Below are 16405 nucleotides of genomic sequence, written 5' to 3' on the forward strand. Positions count from 1 at the left end.
ATTATGTGGTTAAGTGTAAGAGAGGGCCACGAGCCCTAATTCCACCACTGCTAAAGTTAATAAATAAATAAATAAATAAATAAATAAATAAATAAATAAATAAATAAATAAATAAATAAATAAATAAATAAATAAATAAATAAATAAATAAATAAATAAATAAATAAAATTCTTTAGTTGGACGTAAAACCAATACATTTATTATTATTATTATTATTATTATTATTATTATTATTATTATTATTATTATTATTATTATTATTACCAGTGAATAATATTCGACGTCTATTGGATGTGCATTTTGCCAATAGTATGGATTACCGTTTCCTTAAAATCATTATACAAGTCCATTATTATCGTCCAGGCTCTTGATGTAATCCACAGCCCTCTGCACGGCTCCTTCAGACAAGTAGGTCCTCTTACAAGATTCAAAGCCCCCTGCTTCTAAAATTTTATTCTCACATTCTGTAAACGGTAGCAGCCAAGCCAAGGGCTCCTAAATAACTGAGACGAAAGGAAGAAATCTGGTGCGTAAACAAACAGACCTGGTCGCCTAGAAATCTATTACACAAGAGCTTGGTGCGTATTGTCCGCGAGCCGGCGTGCTTCAGTGAGTTTCTTTTCAGAAAAGACGCCGTAACTAATATTGTCAGTTCCATTTGTAACGCTACGGAGTGGAGGGATGTATTTCATCCAATTATACTTCGTTTCTTTGCATGTTTGTTTGTTTATTTCTTTTTGCTGTCAACAATAACAAAAAAGAAATAGTTTTATTTTTCTCTCGCAATAGACTTGCGGTGAGGAAATGCACGGAGAGAGATGTTATTCTCTTTTTCTTCACAGGAATATTTCGCTTATTGTGTACTGAATTACACATTACCAAAGGGAGCTTTGCAAATCATAAAAGCGAATGAAGCCCATCATAACAAGTATGTCAAGGCCTTCTGTTATAAAATGATCCGTTACCACGACAAGTGACCAGGCATGTGCGTTTATTTTCAAGTTCAGTGAATAAGGACACTTCAAGGCAGACATTCTACGAAGTAACAGAAGTTTTCTTTGTTAATAATAATAATAATAATAATAATAATAATAATAATAATAATAATAATAATAATAATAATAATAATAATAATAATAATAATAAATGTATTGTTTTTACGTCCAACTAGAGAAATTTATTTATTTATTTATTTATTGACTTTAGCAGTGGTGGAATTAGGGCTCGTGGCCCTCTCTTACACTTAACCACATAATTAATTTACAGAAAATACATATATACAAGAAATGTACTATTCTATTATAAAATCAAAGATAAGCTAAAAATTACAGATTTGGGCAACATATAATGAAAAAAGAAAGCATAGTTCAAAAAATAAAGTAGAATAACATTCGGAGCGTAAAGATAATAAGAAAGAGAAAAAAAATTGGTTTTCGTAGACGCTGAGGTGCCAGAATTGAATTCCGAAGGAGTTCCTTTACGTACCAGTAAATCTACCGACACGAGGCTGACGTATTTGGGCACTTCCAAATACCACCGCGGACTGAGCCAGGGTCGAATCACATGAACGGGATTGTAAATAATGGACATAGTTATGAGTGTTTTCAGGGGTTGTGCTGAGGATGTAAAAGAGAGAGCATGTAAGTCTCTGGTAAGACTCCCAATTAGAGTATGGTTCCAATGTATGGGACCCTCACCAGGATTTCTTGGTTCGAGAACTGGAAAAAATCCAAAGAAAAGTAGGTCGATTTGTTTTGGAAGATTTTTCACAAAAGAGTAGCGTTACAAAAATGTTGCAAAGTTTGTGCTGGGAAGACCTTGGAAAAAGGAGACGAGCTACTCGTCTAAGTGGTATGTTCCGAGCTGTCAGTGGAGAGGTGGCGTGAATGACATTAGTAGACGAATAAATTAGAGTGTGTTTTTAAAGGCAGGAGAAATCACAATGCAAATATTCGCGTATAGGAAGGGGAGTTAGGGATTGTAATAATTTACCGAGGGGGTTGTTCAGTAAATTTCCAAATTATTTGCAATTATTTAAGACAAGGCTAGGTAAAAAACAGATAGAGAATCTGTCACCTTGGCGATAGCCCTAAATGCTGATGATTGATTGATTGATTGATTGATTGATTGATTGATTGATTGATTGATTGATTGACCGAAGGAGATAGATTCAATAGTGTATGGATTTTAGTGCCGGCAGTGTCTGAGGACGTGTTCGGCTTGCCAGGAGCTGGTATTTTAATTTGACACCCGTGGGCAAGCTGCGTGTCGTGATGAGGATGAAACGATGATGAAGACGACATACACACCCAGTCCCCGTGCTAATGAAATTAACCAATGGTGGTTAAAATCCCCGACCCTGCGAGAATCGAACCCGGGACCCGTGTGTCCATAGCCAGTACGCTAACCTTTCAGCCATGGAGCCAGACAGGAAATTAATGGCGCAGTCGCTACCTTTCCGCTCCTAAGCCCTTACCCTACTTGCGTCGCCGAAACCGTTACATGTGTTAGTGCCTATCGTCTTGTTAGGATGCCGCCTCCCTACGAACGTCGACGATCCAATTGATAATGATGACTCGTGAAACAGCGGCTCTAAAGATTTCAATGCAAGTTCGTCTAAACCAGCGGCGCAGTTCTTTAAGCCAGAAATTTCGCCGTCTCCCCGCAGATCGTTTTCTTTCAATTTCCCTTCGTGGATGGTGATGATAGTGATGATGATGATGATGATGATGATGATGATGGCCTATAGATATACGTATAAACTATTACGCATGCTACCTTGATAATACAATAGGCCTATCTTAGGTCATGATGGACTTCTTTAAGCTATGGATCCCTTGGTAGGTAAAGATCTTGCTTGCTATCCTTTCTAGATCCATTCTTATGATATGTCCATGCACAGCCATTCTCCTTTCCTTAATCGTGACCGAGATCTTTTTGATATTTTAGTACGAATTCTGTTTTGGTCTCAAACGCAATGTGCAGTCGTTTTGTGTTACTTTCTTGGGGTGCAAGATCTTCCTTCAAGACTTTCATTCCTTCTTTTCTTTATCTATTTGCATGAGTCCTTTACTGGTATTCTGCTTTGACTACTGTGCAGAATTGTTTCGATTTGGTATGATAAAAGAGGGATTTGTATTTTCACAATTTTTATCACATCCTGAAAGCCCCTTAAATCTTTCCCGCCTTCAAAAATAATATTTTCTTCAGGCAAGACACCAAACAGCCAGCTACAAATATTTTGGAATATAATAATATGAACAGTAAATACAGTATATACTTGCAATACAAAAGTATAAATCTTCCGTAATCATGTACGTGGATTTCGTAGTTTTAATAGTTCTGAGTCTTCGCAGAATATTCACACACAGAGACAGAGAGAAAAGAAGAAATGTAAACACTGAAACTGTAATCTTTTAAGTTATTGTTTTCCAACACTGCAAACCTTATAGTCTTAATTCGGGGTCTTTTAAGAACTTGGCAACTGCTTCATACACCTCTGGTTGCTGGAATGATAAAATTCACTGTGTGTTAAGTGGGAGTTGGAAGCTGATTGAAGGTAAAGTTGTTATTCATGTTTTCCGCTGCACATGATAAAGTTTTCCCGAGAAGAAGATGTAATTGAGGTCAGCGATTACTTGGCGGTCATCACCTTTTCTTCTACTGCTTTTTCGTCAATTTTCAACTTCAGAAACTCACCCAGATACCTGAATATCTGTGTCATTTCGGCAATATAACATTTTTTATTAACCGCCTTGGATCTTTGTTGGATGCAATGATTTGTTTTTTCTGGACTCTCCCAGTTTGGTTGCGAGACTGCGATAGAGATGAGAGCAGGGAATAAGTGATTATGAATACAGGAAAATCACAGAAATTTTAATATTTCCTTTTCCCAAGTTATCTGGATCATCTTTTATCCTATACTCCCCACATCAAGATGGACCCTCAACGAGTGTTGAATCCCGTCCTCCTGATGAAGCCGAGAAGCAGTAAACTTGTCATTGACTGAGAAGAAATGGGTGTAAGAGAATTGGAACTGATCATGTGAAAGCCTTGTGTGAAGATGCGCAGATTGTCCTTTTGTGTTAGTATTATCATGCTCTTCGTTGTCTCCTCTCTTCGATGCTCCCTCCGTTATTATCTTCAACTTATTTTGTGTTCGTATTTTCCTGTTCAATATTTACTTCTACACTGGTGAAAAATGGAAACCCAACACCAAGAAGCAGTTGTGCTATATAAAGACGACGCCCATTCAAATTTGCGCGCTAGTCGACGATGAATGGTGCTTGCTAAGCAAGTTTGCTTTAAATACGCACAGTGCACTTCCTGAGCGTTAGTCATCGTCTGGTGTTGACGTTGTGAGTTGAGAAGGAGGCAGGATCTGCAGCTTACTGTGTTTGAACGAGACCGTGTAATAGGGTTACGAGAAGGTGGATGTTCTTTCTGCAGAAAGACTTTACAGAGATACAATCAGTGTATGCAACATGTTACAGAAAGGCACTGTCTCAGGAAGACCGGAGTCTTGCAGCACAAGGGGCCACTAAGGAGAGGGAAGACCGTCGTATTCTCCGTATAACTGTGGTAGATCGTACTGCATCTGCACAGCCAGTTAAACTTCACTTGGCACCAGAGTGACACAGCAAACTGTAACAAACTGATTACTTGAGGGACAGTTCGGAGCCAGACTCCGAATCACTGCCATCTGTGACTTGATTGGTGTCAAGCTAGAGCTCATTAGAGTGCGAAGTGGAGCTGTGTTGTGTTCTCAGGTAACATCCGTTTCTGTCTTGGTGCTATTGATGGCCGAAGTTTGGTAAGGAGGCAAGTTGAGCACTTGGAAACAAGCTGCTGATACACTGAACCTTCACCAGAAGTTATAGTCTGGAGAGTGATTTCCTTTGACAGCAGATTTATACGTCAGACTAGTGATTGAACCGGTTGTGCTGCCATTCATTCGCAGTATTCAAGAGGGTTGTTTTCCAACAGGATAATGCCCGTCCTCATACCGCTGCTGTTATAGACTGCCAACCAGTTGTGAGAACACCAGACCGTTCACCCATTGAGCACGTATGGGACATTATGGGACGACAAATGTAGTGTCATCCAATACCAGTATTAACCATTGCTCATTTGACTGAGCAAATACGGCACCTGTAACACACAATGCATGCACACTTGCACGCTTGCATTCAAAATTGTGGCAACTGGAGCGGTTAATGTACCACCATGTCACATGTCTATTAGGGCATATTTGAATCTGTGTCCTGGAATCTTTAATCAAATAAATATGTTTCTTAGACAATTGCTTAACATAAAATTGCATTCCCGTAAAGTCATGCCTTCTTGGTGTTGAGACGTCATTTTCCGCCAGTGTAACATAACGTGCAATAAATTCTGAATTGAATTGTTCATGCTCCGTACCGAACTAGAGTGCATGCGAACGGAATATCGCGTGCCTGTAAAGAGCAGAGAGCGCTTGGAGCATGTTATGTATACAGTTATCACAGTCTGCTCTACCACCAATAGTATCACGCAAAATCCAAACCGATTGGCAGGGTGACCTTTTCAGGTTGTATGTTTCAATACACGCGGTTCCGAGACACAATCACACGACCAGGAAGTGGTAAAAAGGAGACAATGATTCAAACGATCGGAGGAAACTTTTCGTTCAATTGCCTTGGCCTACGCACCCACGGATTAAACAGTAGGGTCCAAAGCCCCCTCCTAACATGAGGGAAAATAAACAAAGGAAGAAAGAGAAACAAGTAAGGAAAAATTCCTGTACTTTTCTTACTCTCAGAACTCGGGTAAAATGATTAAAATTCCTTGAACAAAAATATTCGACTGATAATCCTATCTACAAGAGATTTTAAGCTTTGCAATTATTAGTATAGTTATGTCCGGCTCCATGGCTAAATGGTTAGCGTGCTGCCTTTCATCATAGGGGTCCCGGATTCGATTCCCGGCAGGGTCTGGAATGTTAACCATAATTGGTTAATTCCGCTAGCACGGGGACTGAGTGTATGTGCCGTTTTCATCATTTCATTCTCATCACGACCCGCAGGTCGCCTGCACTAGGCCTCTCCGAAGGCCACACAACATTTATTATTATTATTATTATTATTATTATTATTATTATTATTATTATTCATTCATTCAACTTCGCTAATCGGCCAACTAGGGACCACGATAAGCCTCACTTTACATTCTGGCATTTGTTCGTCTTTCGCTTGATCCACATCGTCTTCATTAGCTCACTGTGTTTAGCACGACGTTCTTCTGTCCATTTAGCACCAGTTGCCCGTTTTTCGTCCCGGAAAGTCCCAAAGTCTTGATGGATGCTCTGAAAAGATTTCGTCTTCTGCATCTTCTGCTTGTAGGCCCAGTTCTTCAAGATCTTTCTTGACATTAACGTACCATGGCATTGCCGTTTTTGGTTTTGCGTCAAATATACTGAAGATACGTTTCGTCCATCGAGAGTCGATCATCCGTCGTATATGATCGTAGAAGCGAACTCTGCCTTTACGCATTGTGTCCGTGATCTTCTCTATCTTAGAGTATACTTCTTGCCTGGATTTTCTAATGTAGATGCCATTTTTGTAGTTTGGACCAAGTATGGTGTGTAAGATCTTTCTTTCTTTCCTCTCTAAATCCGCAAGCAAACATTTCTCGGACAGGATAAGGCATTCTGATGCATACAGTGATACTGGTTTGATGACAGTGTTGTAGTGACGAATTTTTGTGTTCAGGGAAAAGCACTTTTTGTTGTAAATGTTGCGGGTGGTTTAGAAAGTGACTTCCATTTTCTTGATTCTTGTTGCTATGGCCTCTTTGTCAAGTCCATTTTGCTGAATCCATTCCCCAAGGTATTTAAATTTACTAACACGGTTTATCGTTCCATATTTGGTGTTTAGTTGTGCCGTATTATCTTTGATATTTGACATTACTTCTGTCTTTTGAAAGGAAATTTGTAAACCTGTTTGTTCTGCTACTTCCTTCAACACATTGATCTGTTCTGTTGCACTTTCGAAATTTTCTGCCATAAGGGCTATATCATCAGCGAACGCTAAGCAATCTATTTCCACTCCATTTTTCTTTGTCCCAATCCTTACGGGTTTGTAAAGGTTTCTTTCTTTTAACGTCTTTCGCCACTCCTGTATTACCTTCTCAAGTACGCAGTTGAACAAAAGAGGTGACAGCCCATCTCCCTGTCGAACGCCTGTCTTGATCTCAAAGGGTTCAGAGAGACATCCTTGGAATTTTACTTTGGATTTGGTATTGGTTAGTGTTGCCCTTATTATCGCCAGCAGTTTCTTATCGACTCCCATTTCTGCAAGGATGTTAAGCAACACATCACGGTCGATGGAGTCGTATGCTTTCCTGAAGTCTACAAATGTAGATACATATTATTATTATTATTATTATTATTATTATTATTATTATTATTATTATTATTATTATTATTATTATTATTATTATTTATTATTATTATTATTATTATTATTATTATTATTATTATTATTATTATTTCAATACCCATGTTTCAAATAACGTTTATGATTAACTGAGTACTGTAATTATTCCTATGTTGAGCGTTGTGTTAGCTTTGAAAATTAAACCGTACATTTGCTACATCCCGCCTCTGTGATATGGTTAGTGTCATTAGCTGCCACCCCTGGAAGTCCTGGTTCGATTCCCGGCTGTGCCACGAAATTTGAAAAGTGGTACGAGGGCTGGAACGGGATCCACTCAGCCTTGGGAGGTCAACTTGGCCATCCTCGAAGTGGTTTTCCGTGGTTTCCCACTTCCCCTCCAGGCAAATGTTGGGATGTTACCTAACTTAAGGCTACGGCATCTTCCTTCCCTCTTCCTTGTCTATCCCCTCCAATCTTCCTATCGCCGACAAGGCCTCTGTTCAGCATAGCCGGTGAGGCCGCCTGGGCGAGGTAATGGTTCTCCTCCACAGTTGTAGCCCTTACGCTAAGTCTCCTCATGAAGGACACTTCCCGTAAGACGGTAGAGATGGTATCCCTCGCTGAGTCCGAGGGGAAAACCAACCCAGGAGAGTAAACACATTAAGAAAGAAAGAAAGAAAGAAAGAAAGAAAGAAAGAAAGAAAGAAAGAAAATAAAATAAATTTGCTATATATGTCAGGTTCTAGGACTTTATTACTTCCATTTTCCCCATTGAAGGCAGTTTCCACTGGCGTGTATCTAAGCAGGTACGTAACAAATTTGACCTCACCAATCAAGGGTTAAACATATAACATAGTAAAGTTCATCAGATAATGAGAAATACATCTAAAGGATTCTCAATTTCCAACATTCTATCAAGAACACACATAAATTATCCGTCATTTTGTCTGTCTAGGTTGTGCACTATTGAGGTGGCCTTCTTGTCTTCCGAAGTTAAAAAATGAATGTAAATACTCGTTGAGAGTAATTATATGATAAGTTGTCATAGGACGATTATTATTATTACCGGATAATTGAAGTGAAAATTATATGGCGGCTTTTACAGTGCGACGGTGACAAGGACTATATCGACGCCATCCATCACCGCAGTCTGGTCAGACAGTCGACTGATAACACCCGTACAAGCAGCGCACTCGACGGCGTGAATACAAATTAACGAACACGTCATTCAAACAAGAACCAGGGGGCCGAGAGTTAGCGAGTTCCTCAGGTGGTCCGCAGCAGATAAGCCAACCGGAAGTGTTGATATCCATTACACCTGGTTAACTTTGAAGTCCAGTCCACCCTCATCTGATTGCCTTTGATCAGTGAGTGCTCTGTTCCACCTGTCAGTATGGCTTCAAAAAGTAGCGCGGTTTGTTTGCTGTTCCATTTACATTTCCCGATCCCCTAGTCCCTAGCATGAAAATGAGTAATTTTGAATTTGGAATCTGCTCCAAATATTTTATAAGTACCTATGGAGGGTGGAAGAATTGGCATTTTTAGCTTTTCTTCGCATATATTCATTTTCGTCAATTAAATTTCATTTCACTTCATGATGCAATGTGAACCTCATAAATAGGGCTCGGAAATTGAAGGCTCTGCATTGACTCACATTAGCGCTCGTTGTGGTGCTTAACTGAAACAATGCACAAACTCACATTAGCGCTCGTAGTGGTGCTTAACTGAAACAATGCACTAACTCACATTAGCGCTCGTAGTGGTGCTTAACTGAAACAGGGCACTGACTCACATTAGTGCTCGTAGTGATGCTTAACTGAAACAGTGCACTGACTCCACGGCCGACTGGATCCCTCACTGCGCTCCAGCTAGAGCGACGCATCAAGTCGGCTGTACTGACTCACATTAGCGCTCGTAGTGGTGCTTAACTGATACAGCGCACTAACTCACATTAGCGCTCATAGTGGTAGAAAAAGACAAACTGCTAATCTAATCGACCGGATAACGATGATTAAGAAATGGATTGTAATTTTTAGGAATAAATAAAGAATACATTCTCATAAAAAACCAAACCCCATGGCACTAGAGCCCTTGAAGAGCCTTGGCCTACCAAGCGACCGCTGCTCAGCCCGGAGGCCTGCAGATTACGAGGTGTCGTGGAGTCAGCACGACGAATCCCCTCGGCCGTTATTCTTGGCTTTCTAGACCGGGCCGCTATCTCACCGTCAGATAGCTCCTCAATTCTAATCACGTAGGCTGAGTGGACCTCAAACCAGCCCTCAGGTTCAGGTGAAAATCCCTGACCTGGCCGATAATCGAACCCGGGGCTTCCGGGTACGAGGCAGGCACGCTACCCCTACACCGCGGGGCCGGCCAATACATTCTCACACTTTATTATAATTTATTCACCAAGAATTCGTAGCTCATATCTCTAGGTTTTCAACATTGAGCTGCTTGCCCGAAGGACTAGAAATGCGAATTTTTTACTTTGCGACACCCTTGATATTAAAATACGGTACCCATTTTGGTTTAGAGACCAGTCACAGTGGATATAATCCTCCACTGCCGTAAAGAGTCATGTTGACATCACCTGGCCAAGGTTTTTGATCGATACGCTGGGTCCTGAATAAGTTTTTTGCCAGTACTGAGGTAATACAAACCTAGGATCTTGAAGCAGTGCCGTGTTGCAGTGACGAGGAAATGTCGACATCACCAAACACGGCCACTGGGCCTAATCTGGGACCAGGCACGCAGAAGATCGTGTGCTGTATCACTAATAAATATTCCACCAGCACATCACGTGTGTAGTGTGTGTGGTAGATGCATTCGGCTGATTAACAGAGACGTTACGAATACTCAAACAGGTGGGCCTACAGATGGTCCGAGGAACCTCGTCTGCTTGTTCATTCCCAGATCAGTAGACAGCGTCTGCTGCTGTTCACGACCAGTTGACGGTGAAACAGCCTCCAGAGATTAGACGCATTCACTTCAAGACTGGGGTTCGACTCCGGCCGATGTTATCCATTCTTCAAGGGTGGGGAAGAAATATATTTATTTATGTATTTATTTATTTATTTATTTATTTATTTATTTATTTATTTATTTATTTATTTATTTATTTATTTATTTATTGCCGGGCTGAGTGGCTCAGACGATCAAGACGCTGGATATCTGAGCCCAAGTTGGCATGTTCGATCCTGGCTCAGTCTGGTGGTGTTTGAAGGTGCTTATAAATGCCAGTCCCCTTTCGGTAGATTTACCGGCAAGTAAAAAGAATTCCTGCGAGACAAAATTCTGGCACCTCGACGTCTCCGAAAACAGTAGCAGTAGTTAGTGAGGCGTAAAAATAAGATTATTTATTTATTTATTTATTTATTTATTTATTTATTTATTTATTTATTTATTTATTTATTTATTTATTGCCGGGCTGAGTGGCTCAGACGATCAAGACGCTGGCTTTCCGAGCCCAAGTTGGCATGTTCGATCCTGGCTCAGTCTGGTGGTGTTTAAAGGTGCTTATAAATGCCAGTCCCCTTTCGGAAGATTTACCGGCAAGTAAAAAGAATTCCTGCGAGACAAAATTCTGGCCCCTCGGCGTCTCCGAAAACAGTAGTAGTTAGTGAGGTGTAAAAAATAAGATTATTTTTTAAATTTATTTATTTATTTATTTATTTATTTATTTATTTATTTATTTATTTATTTATTTATTTATTTATTTATTTATTTACAAGGCGAAATATACGGACATACACGCCTATTTTTATATACAGGTCGGTCTGAAATGACGTGAACCGAGTATATGAGTGTTAGAGGGTTGGTCCTACTGATAAGGTAAAGACCGGATTTTTATGCATTAATAGGTTAGAATGCAAACTTACTGAAGCGAGTAGCAAATATAGTCTACCTTCACAACGATAATGCTATGGGTTTTGCATAAGCATGAGGGGTACGGCCCATCAGACCCCCTATAATTTATATTACTCTTGCTACATTATGGAAGAGTGGGCGGCCTACACGCCCTACTAACCAAATTAGTTTGCAATCTAACCTGTTACTGCATAAAAATCCGGGATTTACTGATAAGTATTTTGAAAAATCTTACGTCGGTATCTCGCGGTTTTGTAATTTTATCAGCTGCTCAAGTTAGCCAAACAGATCGCTTCACAGGTGAACTCAAATAGGCTTTACAAGGTGGTGTTGGTAAATCAGCTTGGTCGGGCTTCAGAGCCATGAGCATCAGTGGGTTTCAGTCAAAGCCACAGTTATGTGCTTGCTGTGGGGCGAGCCTGTCAGCTGGGATGTCCAACTCCCTCCCCTGGAGAAGTTTATTCCTTCTATTGGCACTCTAAAGCCGGTTATAAGCCACGTGCATATTCAGCAACACCGCCTCGCCAAGTGATCTGATTAGCTAACTTCAGCAGCTGATAAAATGACAGCTACTCGATATATCGAACTACTATTTTTCAATTATGTATCAGTATGACCAACCCTTTAACGCTAATATATCCGGTTCAGGTTGTTTTCGACCAACCTGCATAGTCACCTTCAAGCCCCACATCTCCCATACCACCACAGTTACCAACACGCCATCACTATAGGTCACGTGGGGAGACTCGAAGCTACTGCCATACACAAATGCCAGTGGTCTACGGTGGATAATTGTAGCTGCAAGGTGAAATATACTGACACACACACACATTTATTTATTTATTTATTTATTTATTTATTTATTTATTTATTTATTTATTTATTTATTTATTTATTTATTTATTTATTTATTTATTTATTTATTTATTTGGTGTACAGCTTTAAGTGCCAGGAGTCTGTTTCCCTACATAGTCTCAACTGATGTGCTTCTTCCATTAAATGTGTGCATAAAAAACAATTATAATCTTCATTTTTATCTCTTAGTCCCTTTTAGACACCCATTAGCCACAACATCATACCTCTTACTTCTCTATTCGTAAGTCTTTCTTTATTGACAATATTTTGATAATTTAAATGTTCGTTTGGAACGAGAAAATGAAAGTACCAAATTTCTTCTTGCCCATAGCAGGTGACATAGTGCACTGTAAACACTAGGTCTCACCAGCAAAGACTCCTAGCGGTTTTTCAAGTTTATTGGGGTTGCTATTTGGTGTAAGTTATATCAACATCACATGAAACATCAACACGATGATTATTCGGTAACAAGGGTGAAAATGATGCTAGATAGAATAGGAAAGGGAGATTACGTGGATAAAGAAATTCAGAACTAAGAAAAGAAATTGAGTTAAAAGTGATCATTAAAGTGAAAGATATTGAGAAACATATTATTATGTCAGAATGTAAGACCAGAGGAACATTACGGGAATTCTGTGAAATTATCAAAAGATTGTCAATAAAGAAAGACTTACGAATAGAGATGTAAGAAGTATGGTGTTGTGGCTAATGGGTGCCTAAAAGGATCTAAAAGAGAAAAATAAAGAGAATAGTTGTTTTTATGCACAAAAAATTAAATGGCGTATGGCTATTATTGCCGGGAGATCCTAGGACGGGTTCGGCTCGCCAGGTGCAGGTCTTTTGATGTGACTCCCGTAGGTGACCTGCGCGTCGTGATGAAGATGAAATGATGATGAAGACAACACATACACTCAGCCCCCGTGCCAGGGAAATTAACCAATGATGGTTAAAATTCCCGACCCTGCAAGGAATCGAACCCGGGTACCCTGTGACCAATGGCCAGCACGCTAACCATTTAGCCACGCAGCAGGACTTTTTATGCACAAATTTAATGGAAGAAGCACATAAGTTGAGAGTATGTAAGGAAACAGACTCGCTCAGAATCAAATAACTGGATAATGATTGCAAAGCCTCTGATCAAGGCTTAATGTCACCATCCGATGGACGAATCTCTGTCAACAGCGTCATTATATGTCCTCACTCCATATGAACACAACGGAGAGTTTTGGAATTAACCTAGGCTTTTGGAGCGCAAACTATTGATTAGAAATTGTATACTACCACCCCTCCTACCCTGTCGACCAATATTTTGATGGTGAAAATTCCTCACCCAATGGGACTCGAGCCGAATAACCATGACGTTAAACCATCGTGACCTGAAACTTGGCCATAGCTTTTGTTTTCTTACTACCAAATTTAAAAATCCACATTGTAGGCCTGCAAGCAAGCAACTCAATGTTGAAAATGTCCTAGGGATATGAGCTACGAATTTTAGGTGAATAAAATGTCGCTTCACCGGTAAAAGGTTGTAATCCACAAAGCTCTTCCTATCGATTATTCTCCTTAAAGACTGGTCACGCCTCCCGGCCACATATGGTTATGCAGTCCATCAGAACAAATTTTGGTATGTTCATTTTCCTATGCCCATGTGTAAAGGAGAATTAACATTACTGTACCGTACTATACGAATGTATGCTTGCATTACGTATTTACGCACTCCTATTGTATAACGCATGTTAGGTTCATTGTCGGTTACTCGTCGGCATAGGAAAACGAACAGAAGGGACATTGTTCTGATGGGCTGCATATCCATATGTGGCTGGGAGGCGTGACCAGTCTTAAGGGGAATAATCGATAGGAAGAGCTTTGTGGATTACAACCTTTTACCGGTGAAGCGACGATATAATAAAGTGTGAGAATATATTCTTTATTTATTCCTAAAAATATTACAACCATTTTCTTAAGCATCGTTATCTAGTCCATTAGTAGTTTGCCTTTTTCTACCAACAAAAGCACTAATGTGAGTCAATGCATTGTTTCATTTAAGCATCACAACGAGCGATAATGTGAGTCAATGCGTAGTTTCACTTAACACCACCACAAGCGATAATGTGAGTCAATGAAGAGTTTCACTTAAGCACCACTACGAGCGATAATGTGAGTCAATGCATTGTTTCACTTAAGCACCAGTACGAGCGCTAATGTGGATCAATGCATTGTTTAACTTAAGCACCACTACAAGCGATAATGTGTGTCAATGCATTCTTTCACTTAAGAACCACTACGAGCGATAATGTGAGTCAATGCATTGTTTCACTTAAGAACCACTACGAGCGCTAATGTGAGTCAATGCGTTCTTTCACTTCAGTACCACTACGAGCGATAATGTGAGTCAATGCACTGTTTCACTTAAGCACCACTACGAGCGATAATGTGAGTCAATGCAGAGTTTCACTTAAGCACCACTACGAGCACTAATGTGAGTCAATGCACTGTTTCACTTAAGCACCACTACGAGCGCTAATGTGAGTCAATGCATTGTTTCACTTAACACCACTATAAGCAATAATGTGAGTCTGCAGAGTTTCACTTAAGCCCTTATAACTATATTCAGTGTGGACATTTTCAAAAAATTAAAGAACTCCTGAGAATATAGAACCAAGGAATTATGAACTGTGTAAATAAGTTAATTTGCCTAGGATTTGAATCAAAAGGTACCGAGTAAAGGAACAAGGGATTATAGACTGTTTTTCCGAAGCTGCATTTAGTCCGGATGTGATTTTCGAATATTTTAATTTTGATAGAGCTACCCAAGACTCACAATAATTAAATACTTGTCCAACCCTTGTCCCCTTTCTCTACGCGGTTTGGGTATGACGTGAGATGAATCTTCGTAGCGAGTTTTTACGACCGGATATCTTTCATGACATCAACCTAATCAGATGAGTTAATGAGATGAAATGAATGACATGATATATGAAAGTAAGAATGAAGATGATGAAACACGGCGCCGGCACATAGTCCACTCCTCTCGAATAGCTCAAGACTTTACGTCCCTATCCGACAGGGTCATATGCCCTCACACGGCTTCCTACGCCATGGACGTAAAATGGCTCCTTGAATATTGTGTTCTCTACCTACCTTATGTACGTTGCTTAGCGACAGTGACTCTATGTATATAATCTTAGTGACAGTACGTTCGATTGTCATATCCCAATACACATTTTCGGATGGCTATTCGTTCATAACTCACCACCGAAAGCGAAAATGAAAATTTCGGCTTCGAGGTGCATTCGGACCCCTTCCATCTACCTATGTTAGAAATTTCAGATCTCTTCGCGCTCTAGATTTTGCTGGGCATCGCGCACAGACAGACAAACACTTCCTTTTATTAGTATAGATTTCCTGGCTCTTTAGCCCTTCATATTTTGGCACAATTGGGGAAATTGCTTAATTTTTTGTTTTTCGTAGTTCGGAGACCCCTACTTTCTCTGCTATGAAATGTTTCCAACATTCAAGTATTTGTTTAGATTAGATTCGTCTTAATCTGAATCCTTGATCAATAAGAGTGAGTGCAGCTCGAAGAGATTGACACAATGTAGTGCATGTTGTAATGTCACGGCCCCATAAATCAGGCCGAGTGCACACACATGAGCTTGTGACGCGCCCTGAAAGTGAAGCAGCAGCAGAAAACAAGAGAAGGCTCTTGTCTCGTAAAGTTGTGCGCAGAACGCGCTCATAACAACAATAGTGACTTGCGGTCATAAAGTTGGGGGCCATGACGGTGAAATATTAAGCAGGAAGAAGGGGGGCCATGACGAGAGGAAACTTGAAATATTCCACGAGCATCTTTCTTCTGCACTTGCAAAATAAATGCGCCATCTTCGTGCTCAAGTAGATTTCTGGCAAAAGATAGAAATGAAATTGTGGGTTAGTGCTCGGCGTTCAGGAGGTTATTCCCATGTAAATTAGCTTATACGACTGTCACTGATATCCTATCGTTAAATATTAAGTATGTTCTTTTTACGTCACAGATTTATGGCTTGATACAGTGGACGGGATGGGTGATAAGAAATATCAGGCCAGGAATTGCGTAGACTGGGTATAAAGTGCATTATAGTACTTTTATTTTTGCACTAACATATTTGCAGTCAAGATTGAGATCCAAGCAGGTAATTCATATTTCTCCTGGTCTTCACCCTGCGGACTAATAAGCTACTTACCCATCTTGAAGCTCAGTGTCTTATAGACAAAGACAGAGAAAAAC

This window comes from Anabrus simplex, chromosome X (genome assembly GCF_040414725.1).
Source record: "Anabrus simplex isolate iqAnaSimp1 chromosome X, ASM4041472v1, whole genome shotgun sequence".
NCBI lineage: Eukaryota > Metazoa > Arthropoda > Insecta > Orthoptera > Tettigoniidae > Anabrus > Anabrus simplex.